General features: G+C 40.5%; 1 protein-coding gene across 3 annotated transcripts in view; it reads left to right on the forward strand.

The window, feature by feature from the left end:
* The first annotated feature begins 4,160 nt into the window (after window positions 1–4,160).
* Window positions 4,161–19,636, forward strand: part of ARNTL (aryl hydrocarbon receptor nuclear translocator like) — a 91,737-nt gene continuing 76,261 nt past the window's right edge. For 2 of the 3 annotated variants that reach the window (XM_036763049.1, XM_036763048.1), the window contains exon 1: window positions 4,217–4,378. The gene's annotated coding sequence lies outside the window, so the exon portion shown is untranslated. Of the gene's footprint in view, window positions 4,379–19,636 lie in introns of all 3 variants that reach the window. The other variant, XM_036763047.1, reaches the window with a different exon arrangement.

Here is a 19,636-nt window from a genome sequence, read left to right on the forward strand (position 1 = left end):
TTAAGTGACTTACTCAGGGTCACTCAGCTGGGATGTGTCTGAGGCTATATTTTAATTCAGGTCTTCCTAATTCCAGGCCCCATGCTTTATCCACTGTGACAAATAGTACAATGCCTGTCATATAGTAAAGGCTTAATAAATGTTCTTTGTTTCATTGATAATGTTGCTTTTCTTACAGGATTGGTATAAAGGCCAGATGGGTTTCAATTCTTGAAAAATGTATAAAAGGCACTAGGTTGGTCTGGTATAACCTGTTCTTGGTAAAGCCACTCTAGCTATTGTGATCACCACTTCCTTATTTAAATATTCACTACTATATCTTTAATAATACATTCTAGAGTAGGGATTCTTAACCATTTTTTGTGTCTTCCTTTTGGGCAGTCTACTGAAGCCTATAGACACCTTTTCAGAGTAGATGCCAAAGAAAACCAATTATACCGAAATGCAGTTACCAAAATTTATTGCAAAAAAAAATAAAAGACAACAACCACAAAGCAAACTAAGTTCATAGACTGCAGTATTATATATCCTGTCAAAACATAGTTGATGTTAACTGGTTTTCCTGAGCCACTTTTTCCTCTTCTATTTTTCAATAATGTTTGTTACAAGGTATAAGGGTAGGTGTTTCAATCCCACTTCGATGTAAACACAGAAGGCCCAGGCATCTTGATTGAATCATCAAAAGTAAACTATATCTATTCAAGTCTTTAATAAATTTGAAAGGATCATAGACTTTGAGTCATTGGAAGAAAGCAGATGACCCCCAAGGAGAGATTGCTAAAAAACAAAACAAAACAGTATCTCTTCATGGGTAGATGAAGAAGTAGGGATATATTCAGAAACGAGGGTAATGCCAAAACATAACAACAAAAAAAGACACCGATAATTTTTTTAATCTCACCTGTAATTTCTTTGTTGTAGGGAGCTCCAGGCAAGGAATTTCCTTTGCCAAAGTAGACGAGCATCCCTTCTGCAACTTACAGTCTTAAGAGATTTACTTGCCTGGGGCTCTGAGAGTTCAAGTGATTTGTCTAATGTCAAATGGCCAATGTGTGGCAGAGATGAGACATGAACCCAGGTCTTCTATACTCAAAAGCCAACACTCTATTCACATTGCTTACATTGCCTCTCTCTAAATAAAAATAAGATGAAAAGAACACCAATTCTCAGTAGCTGAAGACTTTCCCAAAGAGTTGAAGTCAAGCTTACCCCTTTATAGTTCATAGATTCCATTCTCTTCCCATTTTTGAAATCTAAAACAAAGTTTGCCCAGGCAGCTAGGCAGTGCAGTGGAGAGAGTGCTGGGTTCCAAAAACCTAAGCACAAACCTGGCCTTAGACGCTTATTGTTATGATCCTGGGCAAGTCACTTTAACGTCCATCTGTCTCTATAAAAAGGGGATCACAATAACACCTACCTTCTAGGACTGTTGTGAGGATTACATGAGATGATAGCAGTAAAACCCTTAGTAATGCTAGCTATGAGTGTGTGCCCTCTAGCTCTGAGGTACCTCCTCTGTTCTGAGATCACTGACCGTGGCTCAAGTAATCAGGATCTCCCAGGTCTTTCAGTTCCTGAGGATTTTAGTTCATTTGTGATTTGGTTCATCAAATACTGCATAAAGTACTATAAAAAGTTATAGCTACTGTCTTATGAATACAAAGAAAAGGGCCTGAAGGAGTAGGTACACCAAGAGAAGAGAGTTATAAGAAAGGAAAAACCAGAGTGTGAAGTTTAGATTAAGTTGGAGCGGATCCAAAAGATAAAGCATTAAGATTCCAATTAAATTGCAAACTACTTATGATCAAATACTTCTATTTATTTCATCTCATCTAGAGTACACAAGACAGCAAATACCTCCATGATGTTGAGTGACTGACTTTAAAAGGCATTCTACTTTTACTGATTACCAAATTCTTGCAAGGTAGTCTCTGTTGGGGATAAAAAGATGTACCAGGCAGCCCTGCTATCTATTTTATAGTCTAAAAATGAATAATTCTAGGAATCAGGAGATAGGATGACTCACCTCAGCTTGTTTCTTCTCAAATTTATATATGTCGTCCTAATCCCTCTCTTGATGTAGTCTAGGGGTTCTTAACCTGGGAACTTTATTTCAATATAATTGGTTTGCTTTGCAATCCTATGAATTTCATTTTATGCATTTAAAATGTGTGATTAAGGGTACACAAGCTTCATTCTATTGCTAAAGAGGTCCATGACACAGATCCTTGAGCTAGGTCCATTTTACCAACAGCCTACCGAACATCTATCTCCATCTGGATGTCTGCTAGGCATCTCAAACTCAACTCAAAATGGAACTCATCTTCCCCTCCCTTAAACCTGTTCCTCTAGACTTCCCTCCTTCTAGTGGAGACAACATCCTTCTAGACATGCAGGTTTCCAGTTTTTTCCTTCATTCTTAACAGTCCCTTCCCCATATCCAATCAATTATCAAGTATTGTCAATATTATTCCTAATAGTTTTCCTGTTCTCTTCTCACCTCTCATACGGGTAACTCCTTTGGTTCAGACCCTCATCAGCTTTTGGTTGGGACTACCTCAAAAGCCTCCTAACTTGTCCTGTTTCCAGTCTTTTCTTTCTTCCCTTCATTTTTCCACATAGCATGAAAAATTATCTTCCCTGTTTCCACATCACTTCTCTATTTAAGAATCTCTAGCACCAGCTCCCTTTCGCCCTCAGGATAAAATACTAATTCTACCTCCTGACATTTAAAACTCTTTCCAACTTGGCCCTAGCCAACCTAGTTCCCTTTACACACCTTTCCCTTCTATTTGCTGTTCTCTGAAATTCTAATTCTACTTTTCACCTCCATGCTTTGGTCAGGTAGTCTCTCTGGACACGCCTCCCCCTCCTCTTCTCCACCCCCACCCCCCAATTTGTGTACTCTTGCCTTTACCTCTCAAAATCCAAAATCCATAACTTTCCTATAGATTTCTGTCTGGCATGACCTCCTCGACGCTTTTCCTGGTCCCCTTGTCAGTATCTTCTCTTCAATTTTCCTTGACCATAGTTTGTACGCTTGTGGTGAGCCCTCAAACCTACAAAATGAACCTTCAGAATGGAATTTTTTGAATGTTTGTATTTGTAGCTTCAGATCCCAGCACAGTGTTCTTCTGCACATGGTATGCACCTAATAAATGCTTGCGGAATTTAAATTCTTCCCCTGTGAAATAATGGGTTGGCCTGACATTCCTTCCAGTTCAAAATCTACGGACCTGAAAGAGGATAATTAGCGACCCCAACACTCAGTCACCAGTTTTCGGCACACAGTGAGCGCTTAATAAATGCTTGTTAACTCACCTTTCCTACCTCTAGGGGTGGTTTCGAAGACAGTGCTCAGTTAAACCCTAAATTAGCTGGAAAGGACTTGGCTGTTTTTATAGATCAGTTTTATTGTATGACCTCTAAGAAGGCCCTTTAACTACTACCTACGACGTGCCTCAGTTTCCTCATCTGCACTCACAACAGCTGCGGTAACCTCAACGCCCAGCGTCCAAGGCACTCCCAGGAGACAAAATGAGTCGGTGGGCTGGAAAGCTGCCCGGTGTGTCCAGGGAGAAAGCGCTCTGGACTGAGGACCTGGGAGTGGGGGCCAATTCCAACTGCGAGCGCCGGGTCGGGATAGCCGCAGCCCCGTGGCCAGCCCAAGGGAGCCGGGAGGTCGAGCTTGGAATGACTCGGCATCGAGCAATGCTGGGTCACCGAAGGCAACAGGTGCTCAGCCCAGCGCTGGCAGAGGAATGCGGACAAGCGGGGCAGTGGGGTGGGGAAGAAGCCTATAGAAAAGGAAGCGCTAGCGCTGATTGGAGGCTTCTCCAGGGTGTGAACTTTAGGTGCACTTGCTGATTGGTTGGGGCAAAGCGTCAGGTAGACCGCCCGGCCTTCCTGCTGCCCCGCCTCCTTAACCTTCCTCTATTGGCCAGAGCCTCTCCCCAGGCTCTCAACGATTGGTGAACCTGGCCCTCGAAGCCGAGAGCCGATTGGCTAGCGGTGGCCGCCGAACCGGGGTCCCTCTGGGCTTTTTGATTGGCTTGTGGAGAGAGGCAGGTATCCGGCCTTCCTGGCTCCTCCATTGGAGGGAGGAGTAAGGGGGGTTGGGCTCTACGATTGGTGGGCTGGGGGCCGGGCCTGGGCCGGCGGGGAGCGGATTGGTCGGAAAGTAGGTTAGTGGTGCGACATTTAGGGAAGGCAGAAAGTAGGTCAGGGACGGAGGTGCCTGTTTACTGGAGTGGGGCTCGCAGTTGCCTCCTCCTCTGCCACCGCCGCTGCTGTCGCTGCCGCCGCCGCTGCCGCCGCGGAAACTGAGGAGAGCTGGGGCCCCGGACCGCGCGCCCTCCGGGCAGCTCGCCCGCCCACGGTGAGTCCCTCCGGCTGGCCGGGCGGCGGGGAGCCGAGAGGCTCTGGGCCCCGGCTTGGGCTCCGGCTGCCCTCAGGGACCGTTGACGCCCTTAAAGGCACAGTGCCCCTGGGCCGCCGAGCGCCCTCGGACGGTCTGTCTCCCTTAAAGGCACAGACCCCCTCCCCCTCGGTTCCCCCCTCCCCCCGGGACTGACAGGGCAGCCTGTCTTAAAGGCGCACGGAGATCATTCTCCCCCCGGTTGCCCCCCAGCTGGAGCGGGGGAGGGGGGAGCGGCAGAGGTTCCTGCTGTCACCTTAAAGGTGCAGGGTTCCCAAATCACTCACCAGACCCTCCTCCCTCCCTCTCCAATTCATCTCTACCTGTAGAGGGGGAGGGGAGACTGTTTGCTGCCTCTTAAAGGGACAGTCCCTCCCCCAGAGAGAAATTATTGGGGAACTGGGGAGCTGGGGCCCGCTCGCTCTTATGTATTTCAGGGAAGCGGGGAAATCGACGTAAGCCTTGGGCAGGTTTCGGGATGGGGGGGAATCCTTCTGTCCAACATCCCCTCCCCCTCTTCCCTCTGAACAGTTCAATTCAGTAAACGTTTATTAAACGCCTACTGTGTGTCAGCCACTCTGCTAAGTCCTGGAGATATAAAAAGAGACAGAGAAGGACTTGCCTCGCTTTGGGGGTGGGGAAAGAGGGAATGTGGGTGCAAGTTGGTGGCTTGGAGGGACAGGGCCTCCCACCCACCCCACCCCCGACCCTGGCAGGTGCTTTGGCCACTTACTCTCCCTCGCCCAAGCGTTGGAGGAGGATCGCCTCCTGGGCGTGAGAGACGATGGGCCACTAAGTCCATCGGGTTGGACTTCCACCCGAGATTTGTTAATTGTTTGAAATTTGGACCCGGGACGATTTTGCCCAGAGTCCCCCGGAGTCGAGCCCGGGCTCGGATGACGGCAGCGCCACTGGAGCGCGTCCCCGGGGAGAGCCCGTGTCCCAATCCCGACGGCCGGAGGGGGCGACCGAGGAACCCTCGGGCTTTGACAGATGTCAGGGCAGAGGGGGAGGTCCTTGTGTTTGTCTGGTGTCAACAGCAAAACTAACCCTTGTTTGCTCAGTGAATGGGAACGAAGATAAAAATAAGACTTGCTTTCTGTGACTCTCATATTACACAAGTCTTTCCCCCAGGTGAAAAGGGGAGGGATTCAAGAGAGGGAAGTGTGTTTTGGGGGTGGAAAAAAGTCATTGCCCTTAGTATGGCTTTAGGTGTGTTTGTCTTTTTTTTTTTTTTTTTAAAGTTTAGGTTGAGGTAACTGACCTGAATTAAACCCACTTGGCTTCCGTCCCCGCCTACTTTATAGGCTGCTCTACCTTCCAGGCTTCAGTCTTTAAACTACAATAAATGGTTTCCGTATTTCAGTAGAAAATAAAGATGAACGTTTTCTTAATTGTGTTTTGAATAGTTGATTTAGTATTGATCAACAAGCATTCCTTAATAGTGCTTGATTTTGAAAAGATACTTTTAAAATTTCGTGTTTCAAAGCTGCATTTTAGGTACCATGCTTTCTGAGAGGTATCTATAGTTGTCATTTATTTTTCTGTCGTCTGCCGATGTTATGTGATAAACTATAGATAAAATGTTCATCATACTAGATAATGATTTTGGCTTCTGATGTAACTTTGGCTTGTTGGCATTCTGGATTCATTGATTGTTGAGTTCAAAATCATTTTTACCATTGGTGATTTTGAATTATGACTTTATTTTCTTCCAAGTTATTGTTCAGTCTTGTCCAACTCTCAGTGACCCATTTTGGGTTCTTTTTGGCAAAGATGCTGGAGTGCTTTGCCATTTCCTTCTCCAGCTCATTTTACAGATGAGGAAACTGAGGCAAAAAGGGTTGAGTGACTTGCCCAGGGTCACATAGCTAATAAGTGTTTGAGGCCAGATTTGAACTTATGAAGATGGGTCTTCCTGATTCCAAGCCCAGTGCTCTATCTGCTTTGCCACCTACTTGCCCCTTCCTTCCAAGAGAAAAGCATTATTTTAAAGTTGGTTACCATATCAGTACATTGAAATATTAAAAATTGCAATTTCAGTGCACATTTTATTGCCAAGTCTTAAAAATGGTTTACTTAACACATTTAAGATGAATTTTTGAAATTAATTTCTGATGCAGCATTTGAAACTATGTACAGACGATTGGATGTCTAGTGGAATTCCCGTGTTTTAGATGTAAAAGGTGAATACATTAAATTAAAACTGAAATACTTGGCATGGTTTAATTTTGCATTAATTTTTACTTTAACATCAAACGTAAAAGAACCTTCTTCTCTTTGTGATATATTTGTGATATATAGCCAACCTTTTATACACGTAAGAACACAAGACTAGGAGTTGGGAAAACTGGGTACAAGGTCCAATCCTGACATCAACTACCTTTGTGATTTTGGACATGTCATTTAACCATGGTGACCATATAAGGTCTCTCACTTGTAAATGAAGGGTTTAGACAAGATGATCCCTAAAGTCTGACCTTTCCAGCCCTAATCTTCTAAACATAACTAATTAGAAACTCAGAAAAGACTATATTTATCTGCTGAATATCTCTGAAGTGTCTTAGTTCAAAATTTATTCAGGGAAAAACATTTTCTTCAGGCTGCAAGATATAGATGGAATGCTTATCAAATTTTGAGAAGATAAAAACCTAGGAGGACTATCTAAAATTGACTTGGGATCTGAAAGAATCCTAGCTATATTGATGACAGGCAAATTTAATCAGAGCTAAATTTAATCAAATAAAATAGAGATAAATGTAAAGTCCTGTTACTGGGGTTAAAATTTTTTCGGCTGAACAAACTGTTAAAGATACGTAGGATGAGGAAACCATGGCTAGACAGGGGTTCATATGAAAAAGACCTCAGGGATTTGAGTGGTATTGCAGACAGTATGAGGCCACATTGTCTCATGGCAGCCAGAAACACTAATGTGATCCCAGATTGCATTTGTAGAAGTATATTGTCTAGAAGGAGAAAGTCACACTTGCCTTGCAATCTGCCTTGGTCAGATCACATCTAAAGTTTTGTGCTCAGCTCTGGGTTCCATATTTTAATGACATTGACAAAGTAATGCATTTATAGAGGAAGGTTCCTGGGATGGTGAGGGTTATAGGGATGGAGTTGAAATTCTCTCCTCTGAGTAACGCTCAAAGCAAATGGGGATGTTTAGCCTGGGAAGAGAGGCCTTAAGGGAAATATAATCACTGTCTTTGGGAGATGGAATAATTTCCTGCTTGGCCTTAGGAAGACCTATGCCCAGTGGGAGGAAGTTTCAGGGTTTTGCTTAACATGAAAGAAGAAAAAACCCTTTCTAGCAAGTAAGGCTGTCAAAAAATAGAATGGGCCTCTTTGGAATGTAATGAGTTCCCACTTAACAAAAGCACTGCAGAAGAAATTCATGCCTCAGTTGAGGAATTCATATTCTAGATGTGGTTTGATAAGAACAGAGTTCATTGGATTTATTAGCTCCTGTATTTAAACTACATGAGTTCTAAAATCCCATCCAGCTCCAAGATTCTCTGTTTCTGTGGCATAGAATCATTAAGGTAGAATTGGATTGAACACAACATTTATTAAGCACCTAGTATTTCAAGGCATTGTAAAGGCCTTAGGTACCTTCTTCCCGTCCAACTCCTTCATTTTATAGATAAGGAAACAAGCCAGAATTTTAAGTGACTTGCTCAGTGTTACACAGATAGTGGTAGAAGCAGGCCTACGGCCCAGCCCTCCTGATTCACAATCCAGTCTTTCCATTCATTCATACTGCCTTTGTTGCAAGGCAGGAAAAGGAAATGAATGTGATTTCTTTCTTTATGTCAAAGTCTATATTTTCTGCATAGTTTACATATTCAAATTTTGTACTAGCAGTATAGAATGACATAGTTAATGAGAACACCAGGAACATAATGATGCAAAAATTAAACATTTCTGACCTTGTTTTGAGATAAGTGTTGTCTTCTGCCCATTATTTATTGATCTATATCTGATGAAGTAATACTTCTGCTAGAATCAAAGGTCTTGGTGAGGAGATAGTGCTTTTCTAGAAGATTAAACAGTTCCTGTTGACAGTCCTCTAAGATTTTAAATGTCAAAAACACTGATATTCCTTTTGTGTTGGCATTGTTCTGTTATAGACTGTGACACCTTTACAGCTTCATACAACTCTCTGAGTTGTGGCTGAAACATAAACACAGTGTCCCCAAAGTCTTAGTGCAGTTTTTTTTTTCTTAATATTGTTTGTATGTGTGTTTGGGAGTTATTTGCATGGAAATGATAATTAAATCCATAGAAGTCAATGAAATCACTAAGGGAGAAAGAAAAGAAAAAAGAGCCCTAGACAGAGTCTTAGGGGACACCTAAGCTTAGGGGATGAGAGATTGCTGTGACTTAACACTGGAAATGTTCCAATGAATAAATATTGGACTTTATTCCATAAAATACTGGCTTAATGTAGAACTTTTCCCCATAAAGTTTATAAAACCCATAATTGGTATTTTTATCATGTATTTATATATAGTTTCTCTCCCCCCCCACCCCATTAATGTGCTGTGCCTGGTAAAAGTTGTGCCAGGTATTGCTGTTAATTCTATAAGGAGTTTATAATTTAGTAGGGAAGATAAAAAGCATTATTTCATAATACTCAATGGAATGTAAGCTCTTCCAGGTCAGGGAATGATTTGTTTCTGTCATTGAGTTAGCATCTGGCACATAGTTAATAAATGTTTGTTGAGTCAAATTGAATTATATTTTTATATATACATATAAATACACATGTATACATATCTATATAAATAAAATTCTGGATGGCTAGAACAGAGAGTCTATAGAATCTTGCTATCTTGGAATTGTAAGGGGTTTCAAAGGTCATTTAGTCAAATGCTTTGTGAAACAGGAATCCCTTTTTCTACAGTCCCTGTTAGATAACTACTGATCTTTCAGCCTCTGTGTGAAGAGGCTGATTGTTTGATGGAGTGGGCCATCCCATTCTGAGAGAGCTGTGATGGTAGGAAGTTCTTCCTTAAGCTGATACAAAGATCTGCTTCTCTGTAGCTTTGATTCATTCATTGGACCTTTGATTCAGTGGACACATTTTACCCCCGATGTCAAGCATAATAATAAGTCTAAATCCCTTTTCTCCATGAAGACTGCAGTCATGGTCTTCCCCAAATTTTCGGAGCTGTTATAGCCCTTGAGGCCCCCTTCATAAGGGGACCCCCAGAGAGCTACTGCAAGTCATTTTGTTTGGTCAATATGCACTTAAAACCATTAAGTCCCATGTCCCCACCAATGTATTAAGAGCCAACCAGAAGGTATAGAAATTCAAAACAAACAACTTAATAAAATAATTGACAAGAAAGATTTTCCCCATTCATGTCTTGCCCTTCTACATGTTATCATATGCCAGCAGTGGTAGAGAGAAGATATATAGGATCATGGCATGGAGGAGCACACCTGTAAGCAGTATGTATGATCAAGGAACGTGTGACCAAGGGAGCTCCCACTTCCATTTCCTTAGCAGTACTGATAGAAGTGCTCTCTGTAGGTATCTCCACTAAGGTGCTTCTGCTCTCTGCTACCACCAGCTGGTTATTAGCTGCAATTCAGCTTTTTTTTCATAAGAGGAAATTCTGTCAGCTGTTTAGCTTATAGCCCTCTGGGTTAACTTAAGCTCTTTTATGATGCAGGCCCCAAACTAGACTCCTAACTAGCTAGACAAGCTCTTAGACATTTTCAAGTCCGTCTTTTGAATTGTCTTTCCCCTGCTGCATATCTGAGCTATGACCCCAAATCTTTTTTCTTTCTTTTTTTAAATAATATTTTTCTTCAATTATATATAAAGACAGTTTTAAATATTCATTTAGAAAATTTTTAGAATTCCAAATTTTCTCCTTCCCTCACCTCCTCAGCGATTTGACATAGGTTGTACATGTGCAATCTTGTAGAACATATCTCCATATTAGTCATATTTCGAAAGAAGAGACCAAAAGAAAAAATACAGACACACACACACACACACACAAAATAAGTGAAAAATAGTATGCTTCAGTCTGCATTCAGATTCCATCAGTTATTTCTCTGGATGTGGATAGTATTTTTCATCATGAGTCCTTTGGAATTATCTTAGATCATTGTATTGCTGAGAATAGCTAAGTCATTCACATTTATCATCCTTACGTTATTTCTCTTATTGTGTAGTATTCTCCTGGTTCTGCTCACTTCACTCTGCATCAGTTCATGTAAGTCTTTCCAGGTTTTTCTGAAATCAGCCTTCTTGTCATTTCTTATAGTACAGTAGTATTCCATTGCAATCAAATACCACAACTTGTTCAGCCATTCCTCAATTGATGGGCATGCCCTTGGTTTCCAATTCTTTGCCACCATAAAAAGAGCTGCTATAAATATTTTTGCACAAATAGGTCCCTTTCCCTTTCTTTTAAAATCTTTGCTGTACAGTAGTTTTGCTGGATTAAAGGTATGCACAGTTTGGTTGTCCTTTGAGCAGAGTTTCAAATTGCTCTCCAGACTGGTTGTATCAGTTCACAATTCCACCAACGATGCACTAGTGTTCCAGTTTTCACACATCTTCTCCAACATTTATCACTTTCTTTTTTTGTCATAATAGTCTGAGACGTGTGAGATGGTCCTCAGAATTGTTTTAATTTGCATTTCTTTAATCGATAATGATTTAGAGCATTTTTTCATAAGACTATAGTTTTAATTTTTCATCAAAAAACTGCCTGTTCATCAATTTGACTGTTTATCAATTGGGGAATGACTTGTATTCTTATAAATTTGACTCTGTTCTCTATATATTTGAAAAATGAGGCCTTTATCAGAAACACTGGAAGTGAAAATTGTTTCCCAGCTTTCTGCTTTCCTTCTAATCTTGGTTTCATTGATTTTGTTTGTGCAAAAACTTTTAAATTTAATATAATCAAAATTATCCATTTTTATCTCATACGAATGTCTGTCTCTTGTTTGGTCATAAATTCTTCCCTTCTCCATAGATCTGACAAGTAAACTATTCCTTGCTCTCCTAATTTGCTTATGGTATCACCCTTTATATCTAAATCATGTACCCATTTTGACCTTATCTTGGTAACCCAAATTCCTTTTCACTACTAGCATAGCCCTGCATTATTAGCTTGAATCCCCTTTGAACAATCCTGAGTATTTCACTAAGCAAAACTTCAAAGGAGCTGGGGTGAAGAGATTTTTCTTTCAGGTCCTATGATGTCCTTGGTTCTTACACAGAACAACTTTGGAGCAAGATTGAAAATGCCTGAGTAAGTCTGGCAATGCTGGCAAACTTTGCCCTACTTCCCCAGGAACCAGAATCACTTACTCCCTAAGTTTTGAAGCTCCAGCATGTGTTGATTACACAATTGTTCTTAAGAGAATTTTATTCTTCCCTCATTGGTGAGTTGTACAGCTTATCATAGAGCCAGTTTGGTGCTGATTTGACCATTGCCCCCCAGAATTAGTTAGGATTCACAAAAGAAAATATGTTAGGAGTTAGGAGAAACAGCATAGATTTGGAGTCTGTAGACTCGAGTTGGGATCCCACCTTGTTTTTTAATACCTGTGTGACCATGATTAACTTGCTTCTCTCAGGACTCAGTGTCTTCTATAAACTGAGGCATTTGGAATAAATGGTTTGCGTCTAAGCTCTTAAAAAGATGCTATTGTGAATCTCTTTCTCTCTCTCTCTCTCTCTCTCTCTCTCTCTCTCTCTCGTCTTCCTCTCCCTTCACTTTCTTAATACAGGACTTGTGTGGCTTTATTAATTCCTGTTCAGTCAGTTCAGTGGTGATGGGGGAGTTTAACAATTCCTCCAACTTCAGTTTTTTCCATATCTGAAAATCCCTCACCTCCATTATTTCTCTTAATGAAGAAACACCCCTTAGATACTGTTCCCACATTTCCTCCTTCCCCTTAGCTTTTCGGCTCCTTGCCAACTTCTTAACCTAAGAATGGGGGGGGGGGGAAGGTAGGCTTGTAGGATTTTAAAATGCTGTCTGCTAAAAATAAATTAGACAGTAAGGGAAAACAATGTTATGTCAAGAACATGTTATATAAAATGTGCTATATGTGGTTCGTTCTCTATACCATCCAGTGAATTTGTGTTCTGTATTTTTCCAAAGAATTAAAATACAGTAAAAGTACACTGAACATAATTTCATCTTTGATTTACATTTAATCTTTGGTAATACATGATATACATGTTTTGGTTTATATTTTAGTGCAGGATTTTAGGGTAATCATCCTGTCTGAATAGCACTTAGCATAGTGCCTGGCACACAGTAGGCACTTGCTGAACACTTGTTCAACTGTATATGGTAGGTATTGGACTTTAAGCTGAATCTGTTTTGCCCCTAGGACAGGCAGTGAAAGTGTTGTTGTTTTTTTTTTTCTTAAGTCTTAGCTTGTTTACTTTTGTTTCTCTTGGGCTTCTGCCTCATGCCTGAATTAATGCAGCTGCTTCCTAACTGATCTCCCTGCCCTCAGGCTTTCCTCCCCTGCCCCCCCACCCCGACCTGTTCTGCATATGGCTTCCAGACTGATCTCTCTTCCTAATCTACTTCTTACTGCTTAGGCAGCATCAGGTCTGAACTCCTCCTGTGCCTGGTTTTCAAGTACCTCCCTCCACAATCTGGCCTCACCCTACCTCTTCAAATTGATTCTTTCCCAACATGAAATCTCAGTTTTAGTTAGACCAGTGTCCTTGTGCTACATCGCACAGTATATACTTTATTTCTTTCTACTTTTATATTTCCTGATCATGTTTTCTCTCTACTTAGAATACTTCTTCCTTTGCGTTTGAATTAGTGATTCAGTTCAAAAAGTACAAGTCATTATGTTGAGCTATAGTAAATAATACTTCAAGCCTTCTCTAGTGCTCAATCTATAAGGTTGCCCAGGTCATTAGTACCCTATGATAGTATATTCTTGTGGCTTTTTAACTTAAAAAAATTTTTTTAGTCAACAAAAATCTGTTTTTCTCTCCTTCCCTTCTTCCCCTCCTCCACTGGAAAAAAAGAAAAATGAAACCCTCATGACAAATATGCATAGTGAAGCAAAACAAATTCCTATACTGGCCATGTCCAAAAAATGTTTCATTCTGCATCTGAATTCTGTCACCTCTGTCAAGAAATGGGAAGCATGCTTCATCATTTGTCCTAGAATTATGGTTGGTCATTGTGTTAATTATAGTAAGTCCTTCAAAATTGTTTTGACTGTAACGTTGTAATTATATAAATTATTTTCCTGGTTCTGTTCCCTTTACTCAGTATCATTTCATACAAATCTTCCCAGGTTTCTTTGAAACCTTCCTCTTACAGTACAGTGGTATTCCATTACATTCATATACCATAATTTGTTTAGCCATTCACCAATCGATGGGCAACTCCTTAGTTTCCAATTCTTTGGCACTACCAAAAAAGCTGTTATAAATATTTTTATACATATAGGTCCTTCCCCCCCTTTCTTTGATCTCTTTGGGGTGTAGCCTTAGTGGCCATACTGGGTATGTATAGTTTAGTGGCTTTTTGGGCATAGTTCCAAATTGCTTTCCAGAATGGCTTGACTAATTCACAATTCCACCAACAGTGTATTAATATTCCTTTTTTCTTATAGCTCCTCCAACATTTATCATTTTCCTTTTTTTCCAACTTTGCCAATAATATTATGGGTATGGAATGGAACCCTTGAGTTGTTTTAATTTGTATTTCTCCAATTATTAGTGATCTGGAGAATTTTTTTTTCAAATAGCTATTGAGAGCTTGGATTTCTTCCTTTGATAATTGCCTCTTCATATCCTTTGACCATCAGTTGAGGAATGACTCTTATTGTTATAGATTTGAATCAGTTACCTATATATCTTAGAAATGAAACCTTTGCCAGAGAAACTTACTGCAAAGATTTTTTTTTAATCAGTTACCTGCTTCCCTTCTCATTTCAATTGCTTTGGTTTTGATTTTGTGAAACTTAAATCTTATGTAATCGAATTTGTCCATTTTATCTTCTATGATCTTCTTTTCCCCTTGTTTGTTCCTGAACTCTTCCCCTGTCCATGGATCTAAAAGGTAATTTCTTCCTTGCATCTTTAATTTATTTATGACATCAGCCTTCACGTCTCAGTCATTGACCCATTTGGTGTTTATGTTGGTATATAGTGTGAGATGTTGGTCTAAATCTAATTTCTGTCAGACTACTTTTCATTTTTCCCAGCAGTATTTGTCAAATTCATATCCCAGTAGATAGGGACTTTGGGTTTATCAAACACTGGTCCATTATTTTCATTCTGTAGGGATAGACTTAATTTGTTCTACTGATGAGCCTCTCTTCACCAGGACCAGATTATTTTGATGATTACCACATTATAGTTTAGTTTGGGATCTGGTACTGCTAGGCCTTCTTGCTTCTCTGTGAGTGTGAAACTGTTGTACCTTTACCTACATTTTAAACACTACTGTTGCAGCTGTTACCAGCACTGATAACACTGATTTTCCTAAATAAACCCTTTCCTATTATTTCTTCCAATAGGTCCTGTCCTCTTCCTCCTTCTCTCCCCTATTCCCAAGGCAATTAAAGAGAAAGACGTTCTCCTGCTGCTCCTTTGGACTTAAATTTAGAGTTATGCATAGCCAGAATGGTCAAACCAAATACTAAAAATGATTAGAAACATAGTTCAATTACCCATGAATTCTGTATCCGAGTTGAATTGTGATACTTCTACTGACTTCCACATTGAATTAAAAGAAAGGCAGATAAATTTCTGAGTTTTACAAAAGATAAATAGAAAAATATATTTTTATATTCTTAAGTTAAAATGGTAACTATAGTTTTCATTCTTTTGAAATATATTTGAAGGTTCTTCAAGGGAAATGAATTAATTTGAGAATGAGAGTATGAAATCGGAAACAAGAAATATATTCATTCAGGCTATTTTTGGTGTAGTTCACTAAGATATAATGATAGTTAAAGAAGCTTTTAGAGGACTTAAATCCTTTTTGCTCAGAAACATAAGGTTCCTGGCAGTTTAAGTGAATAAAGACTTCTTGCCCCTATTAGCCCACATTTCCCTGGCTTCTCTTTTTGGAGTTCAGTCTGTAGCTGTCATTTCTGTGGGTATTTCATGGTTATGATAGGCAACATTTGTGACTCTTTTCCTTTGCCTTTTGAGAGATCTTCTTTTGGTGACTCTAGTGATGGTGGTCATCATTGAAATCTGCCTACTACAACTTCTAAACCTCTTCCTTCTAGCTTTGCTTTCTGGGGCCAAGCAGAGTAAGTCCAATCCGAGTCTGGCAGGACTTGCCTTGGTAAATATTCATAGTTCTCAGATCCCATTTTCTTCCTTTTTTTTGAAAATGATGACAGCATTCGTCTGTCTCCATTCCTGTAGTATTTCCATGTGTTTTCCATAACCTTTCGAAGGTCACTGACAGGGCTTAGTAATCACAACGGATATCTTGTCCTCATGGGACCATATCACTCTTTTGTATTCATCCCCAGTTAAATGTACTTCTTTCCATCTTCTATGAATTTTTTAAAAATCAGTTGATTGGTGAGTTCCCTATTCAGCCCCATCAGTATCTTTTAGACATCTTTCCTTTTTCTTTTTCACTGTAATCATTTGTGTTTGCTTCTTCAGAATTTTATCCTTGAGAGTTTCTCATTGTATTATGAGGGCAGACTTTATAATTCCAAAGAGGATCATATATATGTCTGAAAGGTTCGGAACCGCGAGATATAAGAAATCTTCAAAGTAGGAGGCAGAAGAATCAAAGCATATATTTAGGCTCCACAGTAACCAGCCCACAAACCAGCATCCCCATTTTGATATTTTGATCAAAAGCTTCCAGGCCCAATAAGTCCGCCTCATAAGAGTAACCAGGAGGCCACAGAGAAGCATGATGGTGTAAAGCAAAATCATATACATGCTTCCCCTCTGCGGTAAAAAGATTACCCACTGGCCTCAAGTCCTTGTTCAGCACTCCTCAATCCTCACGTAGGTCAGCTCTGCTACCGGCAGCTCCTGCTTCAGCTTCGGCTGTAGCTGTAGCGCTGTAGCTGTAGCCACCTCTGGTTCCAATGGAAGCTGTTTTTAACCGTCCGGCTTCTGCGGGGGGGGGGGGGGGGGGGGGGGGGGGGGGGGGGGGGGTAATAAGGTATGCTGGGGAAAGCACAGGTTCTTTTGATCTGCTTAAGCAAGGTGAAGGGGTTGACCGGAAAAGCACAGGTTCTTTCAATCTGCTTAAGCAAGGGAAGCAAGGCGAAGGGGCCGACAAGCTTACTCCAATCCAACATACAAACAGCATTGAGTTCAGGGGAAAAAAGCCAAACTATTCAAGGGTGCTTGTTGACTAAGTGCTAAGGATCCCATTTTTGGTTACCAACACACTCATCCATCTTGGATTGATTTCTCCTATAGTGTTCTCAACCCATGAGATCCTGTCTCTCCTTTGTCCAAACCCTTTGAAATGAAATCCATTCCCTAAAAATGTAGGTTGCATGTCAGACTGTGCCTGACTTTGCTCATCATTTTTTCCTCATGGTCTCTGTCATTTTTAATTCAGCAGTCAGTTCCTCCTTGTTGGTCACAATCAGGCCTAGAATGGCAGTACCCATTGTTCACTCTACCACCTTTTGTTGAACATACTTGTCACTAAGGCAAGTTAAGGATTTTTCAGATGCTCGCGTTTTGGTAGATGTCTGAGACTTAGAGTCCCCCATCTTTGTACCTATCTTTTGTATCCTATCTTTGTACCAAGTCATCATAATCATCTGAGAGTCCAGGTAATCTGGAGCAAATGTGTCAAACTCAAGTAGAAACTGTGGGCCACTTAATCCATACAGGCTGCGTATTAACTTAGTTTTAAAATGTAATATTTTCTATGTCTTCTTTTATTTCTATTTATTTTGTTAAATATATCCCCATTACATTTTAATCAGGTTTCGGCAGCTGTCAAGGGTCTGCATCTTTGGCACCTCTGGACCAGAGTGTAGTCCCAGGAAAAGTTGCTTCTTTTTCTTTTTCCATTAATCCTTACTATCCTTTTTTGTTTATTGTTTACTGGGCTTCCTCTTTCTGTTCCTGTATTTTCTCAGATATATTGTCAAAATTTTATTACTCCACTGTACCTTTCTGCTTATTCTTTTCTTTGTTAATAAGGTATACTCTTGTATAGCCATATCCATTCATGAATTTCATTCCACCAAGACTCAGAAACATCTGAGTTCATGTCCTTCTATTAGGATTTCTTGTTCATCTGATCCATTATTCAGACTTTGTGCATTTATTGTTCCTGGCTTTCTTATTGGGAATTATTTCCTGTATTATCAAGCCTCTGCTAATTTTTTTCTTTTAGTGTTGTAATAGCTACTCTCTTTGATGTCTGGTCTGAGATGCATGTAGACATTCTTCTCTCCTCCCCCCAAATTTCAGTTTTACTCCCTCTACCGTCAGATTTGGAGGACTCCATACAATTATATTTTTACTGGTCCTCTATAGGTACATTACATCATTGAGCAAGAGCCCCTCATTCTACAAGTTGTAGTCCAGAAATCTAAATATCATTCTCAGATAATATTTTTAATCCAGATGTTCACTTTTCAAATCAGTGTTTCTCTTAAGAAGCCCCTGTCTTCACTTGACAGCAGTGATGAAGATACCATCTGTGCTCCACCCCCACCCCCCACACCCCCACTGTGGTCTTCATTTTCTGTCCTAGGATTTCATCATCACTAGGTTCCTTCTGCTGGTATCATTTGTGCCTCCTATTTATAAAATCTGAAAAGGCTTTCTGTCTTCTCGTTAGATACATACCCCAAGAAGATGGCAAGCCTTTTAATTATTCGTATCAAGTCAGCAAAGAGCAACATTGGTACCCGCCCCCCCCCCCATCAGGGAGTTACCACCTCTCACTACTTGTCTCCCTTTTTGCCTCTGGCAATTAATAACTAGATAACCTTTATGCTGGTGGCACCTGTGGGTCCACATCACTGTTTCTTAGAACACAAGAAGCTGCTTCTTGCTCAGAGAATCCAGCTTCTTGCTCTGCACTGAGGTGAGAACCCCATAAATATTAGCTCCAAAAGTTTAGTGATCCTGCCTTTTGTTCCTTTCCTTTGATATTGTCCTCCAACTTACTGGCATGGGTTAGCTCTCCCCTCACCATCTTTAGAGAGATTTTTAAAAAACTTTCCCTTTGAAACACCCTTCAACCCCATCTCTATTTAAAGGGGAGAGAGGTTCTTCCAGCTTTCTTAACTTCTCTGGTAGGGAGGCTAGTCGGTGCCTTCTACATCTGTGGCTATTTATTTTTTACTCGTGGAAATAAAAATGGAGTAAGCGTACTTATCTCTTAATGTCACTACAAAATTTTCAGCTTTTTCCATACTTCAAGTAAGAGTCCCTGGTTTTGGTTGTTCTTAACTTGTAGCTCTCATAGCTTATTTTTGTAGTTGCCTGAATGTTGTGGCCAAGTACAGATTTCCACCCTTATCTCCCTATTCTACGCCCCCCTCCCAACTCCTCCTGGATACAAGAAAACCACAGTCCGGAAGAGGAGCCCCTGGACATCAAGACTGCCCTGGAGGTTTAGCAGCATTACCTTCACATGGGACTAACCAAGATAGTCTAGGCAAAACCTAGAACAGTTTGAGATATAGGCTCCATTTTTCACTATATTTTTTTTTATTATTTCTAGACTTAATACCGCCCCTTTACACATAATAGACAATAAATGCATGTTGAGTTAAATAGATCGTGCACATTGAGCTGGGCACCAGTACAAGAACTGTTCTTCCTTCATTTCCAACTTCCTATCTACCTGCCTAGTAATGTTACCTGGATGGCGAGTGACTATCCAGCCTCTGAGCCTCCCGAAATAGGAAACCCCTACCTTACATTACAGGGCAGCCCTCGGTGCTTGTGGACAGCTTTGCTGATTAGGAAGTATTCCCTTACTACCTCAAAACCTACTGTTTAAGATTAAGACATTTGGGTTTTGGACATGGGCAATGTAAGGGTTAGCTTTGCTTATTAATGCTTATTTATTATGAGTATTTTAAAAATGTTTGTTTTCTTTTTTCTTTTTCCCAATGGGAAAGTGGGAGTGGGATGGAGAGAAAATTGATTTTTGTTCGTGGGAGAAATTTTTAATTAAATTTTGAACAAACCTATTGCTTTGCAGCTTCCACCTATTGCTT

This window comes from Trichosurus vulpecula, chromosome 6 (genome assembly GCF_011100635.1).
Source record: "Trichosurus vulpecula isolate mTriVul1 chromosome 6, mTriVul1.pri, whole genome shotgun sequence".
Lineage (NCBI taxonomy): Eukaryota > Metazoa > Chordata > Mammalia > Diprotodontia > Phalangeridae > Trichosurus > Trichosurus vulpecula.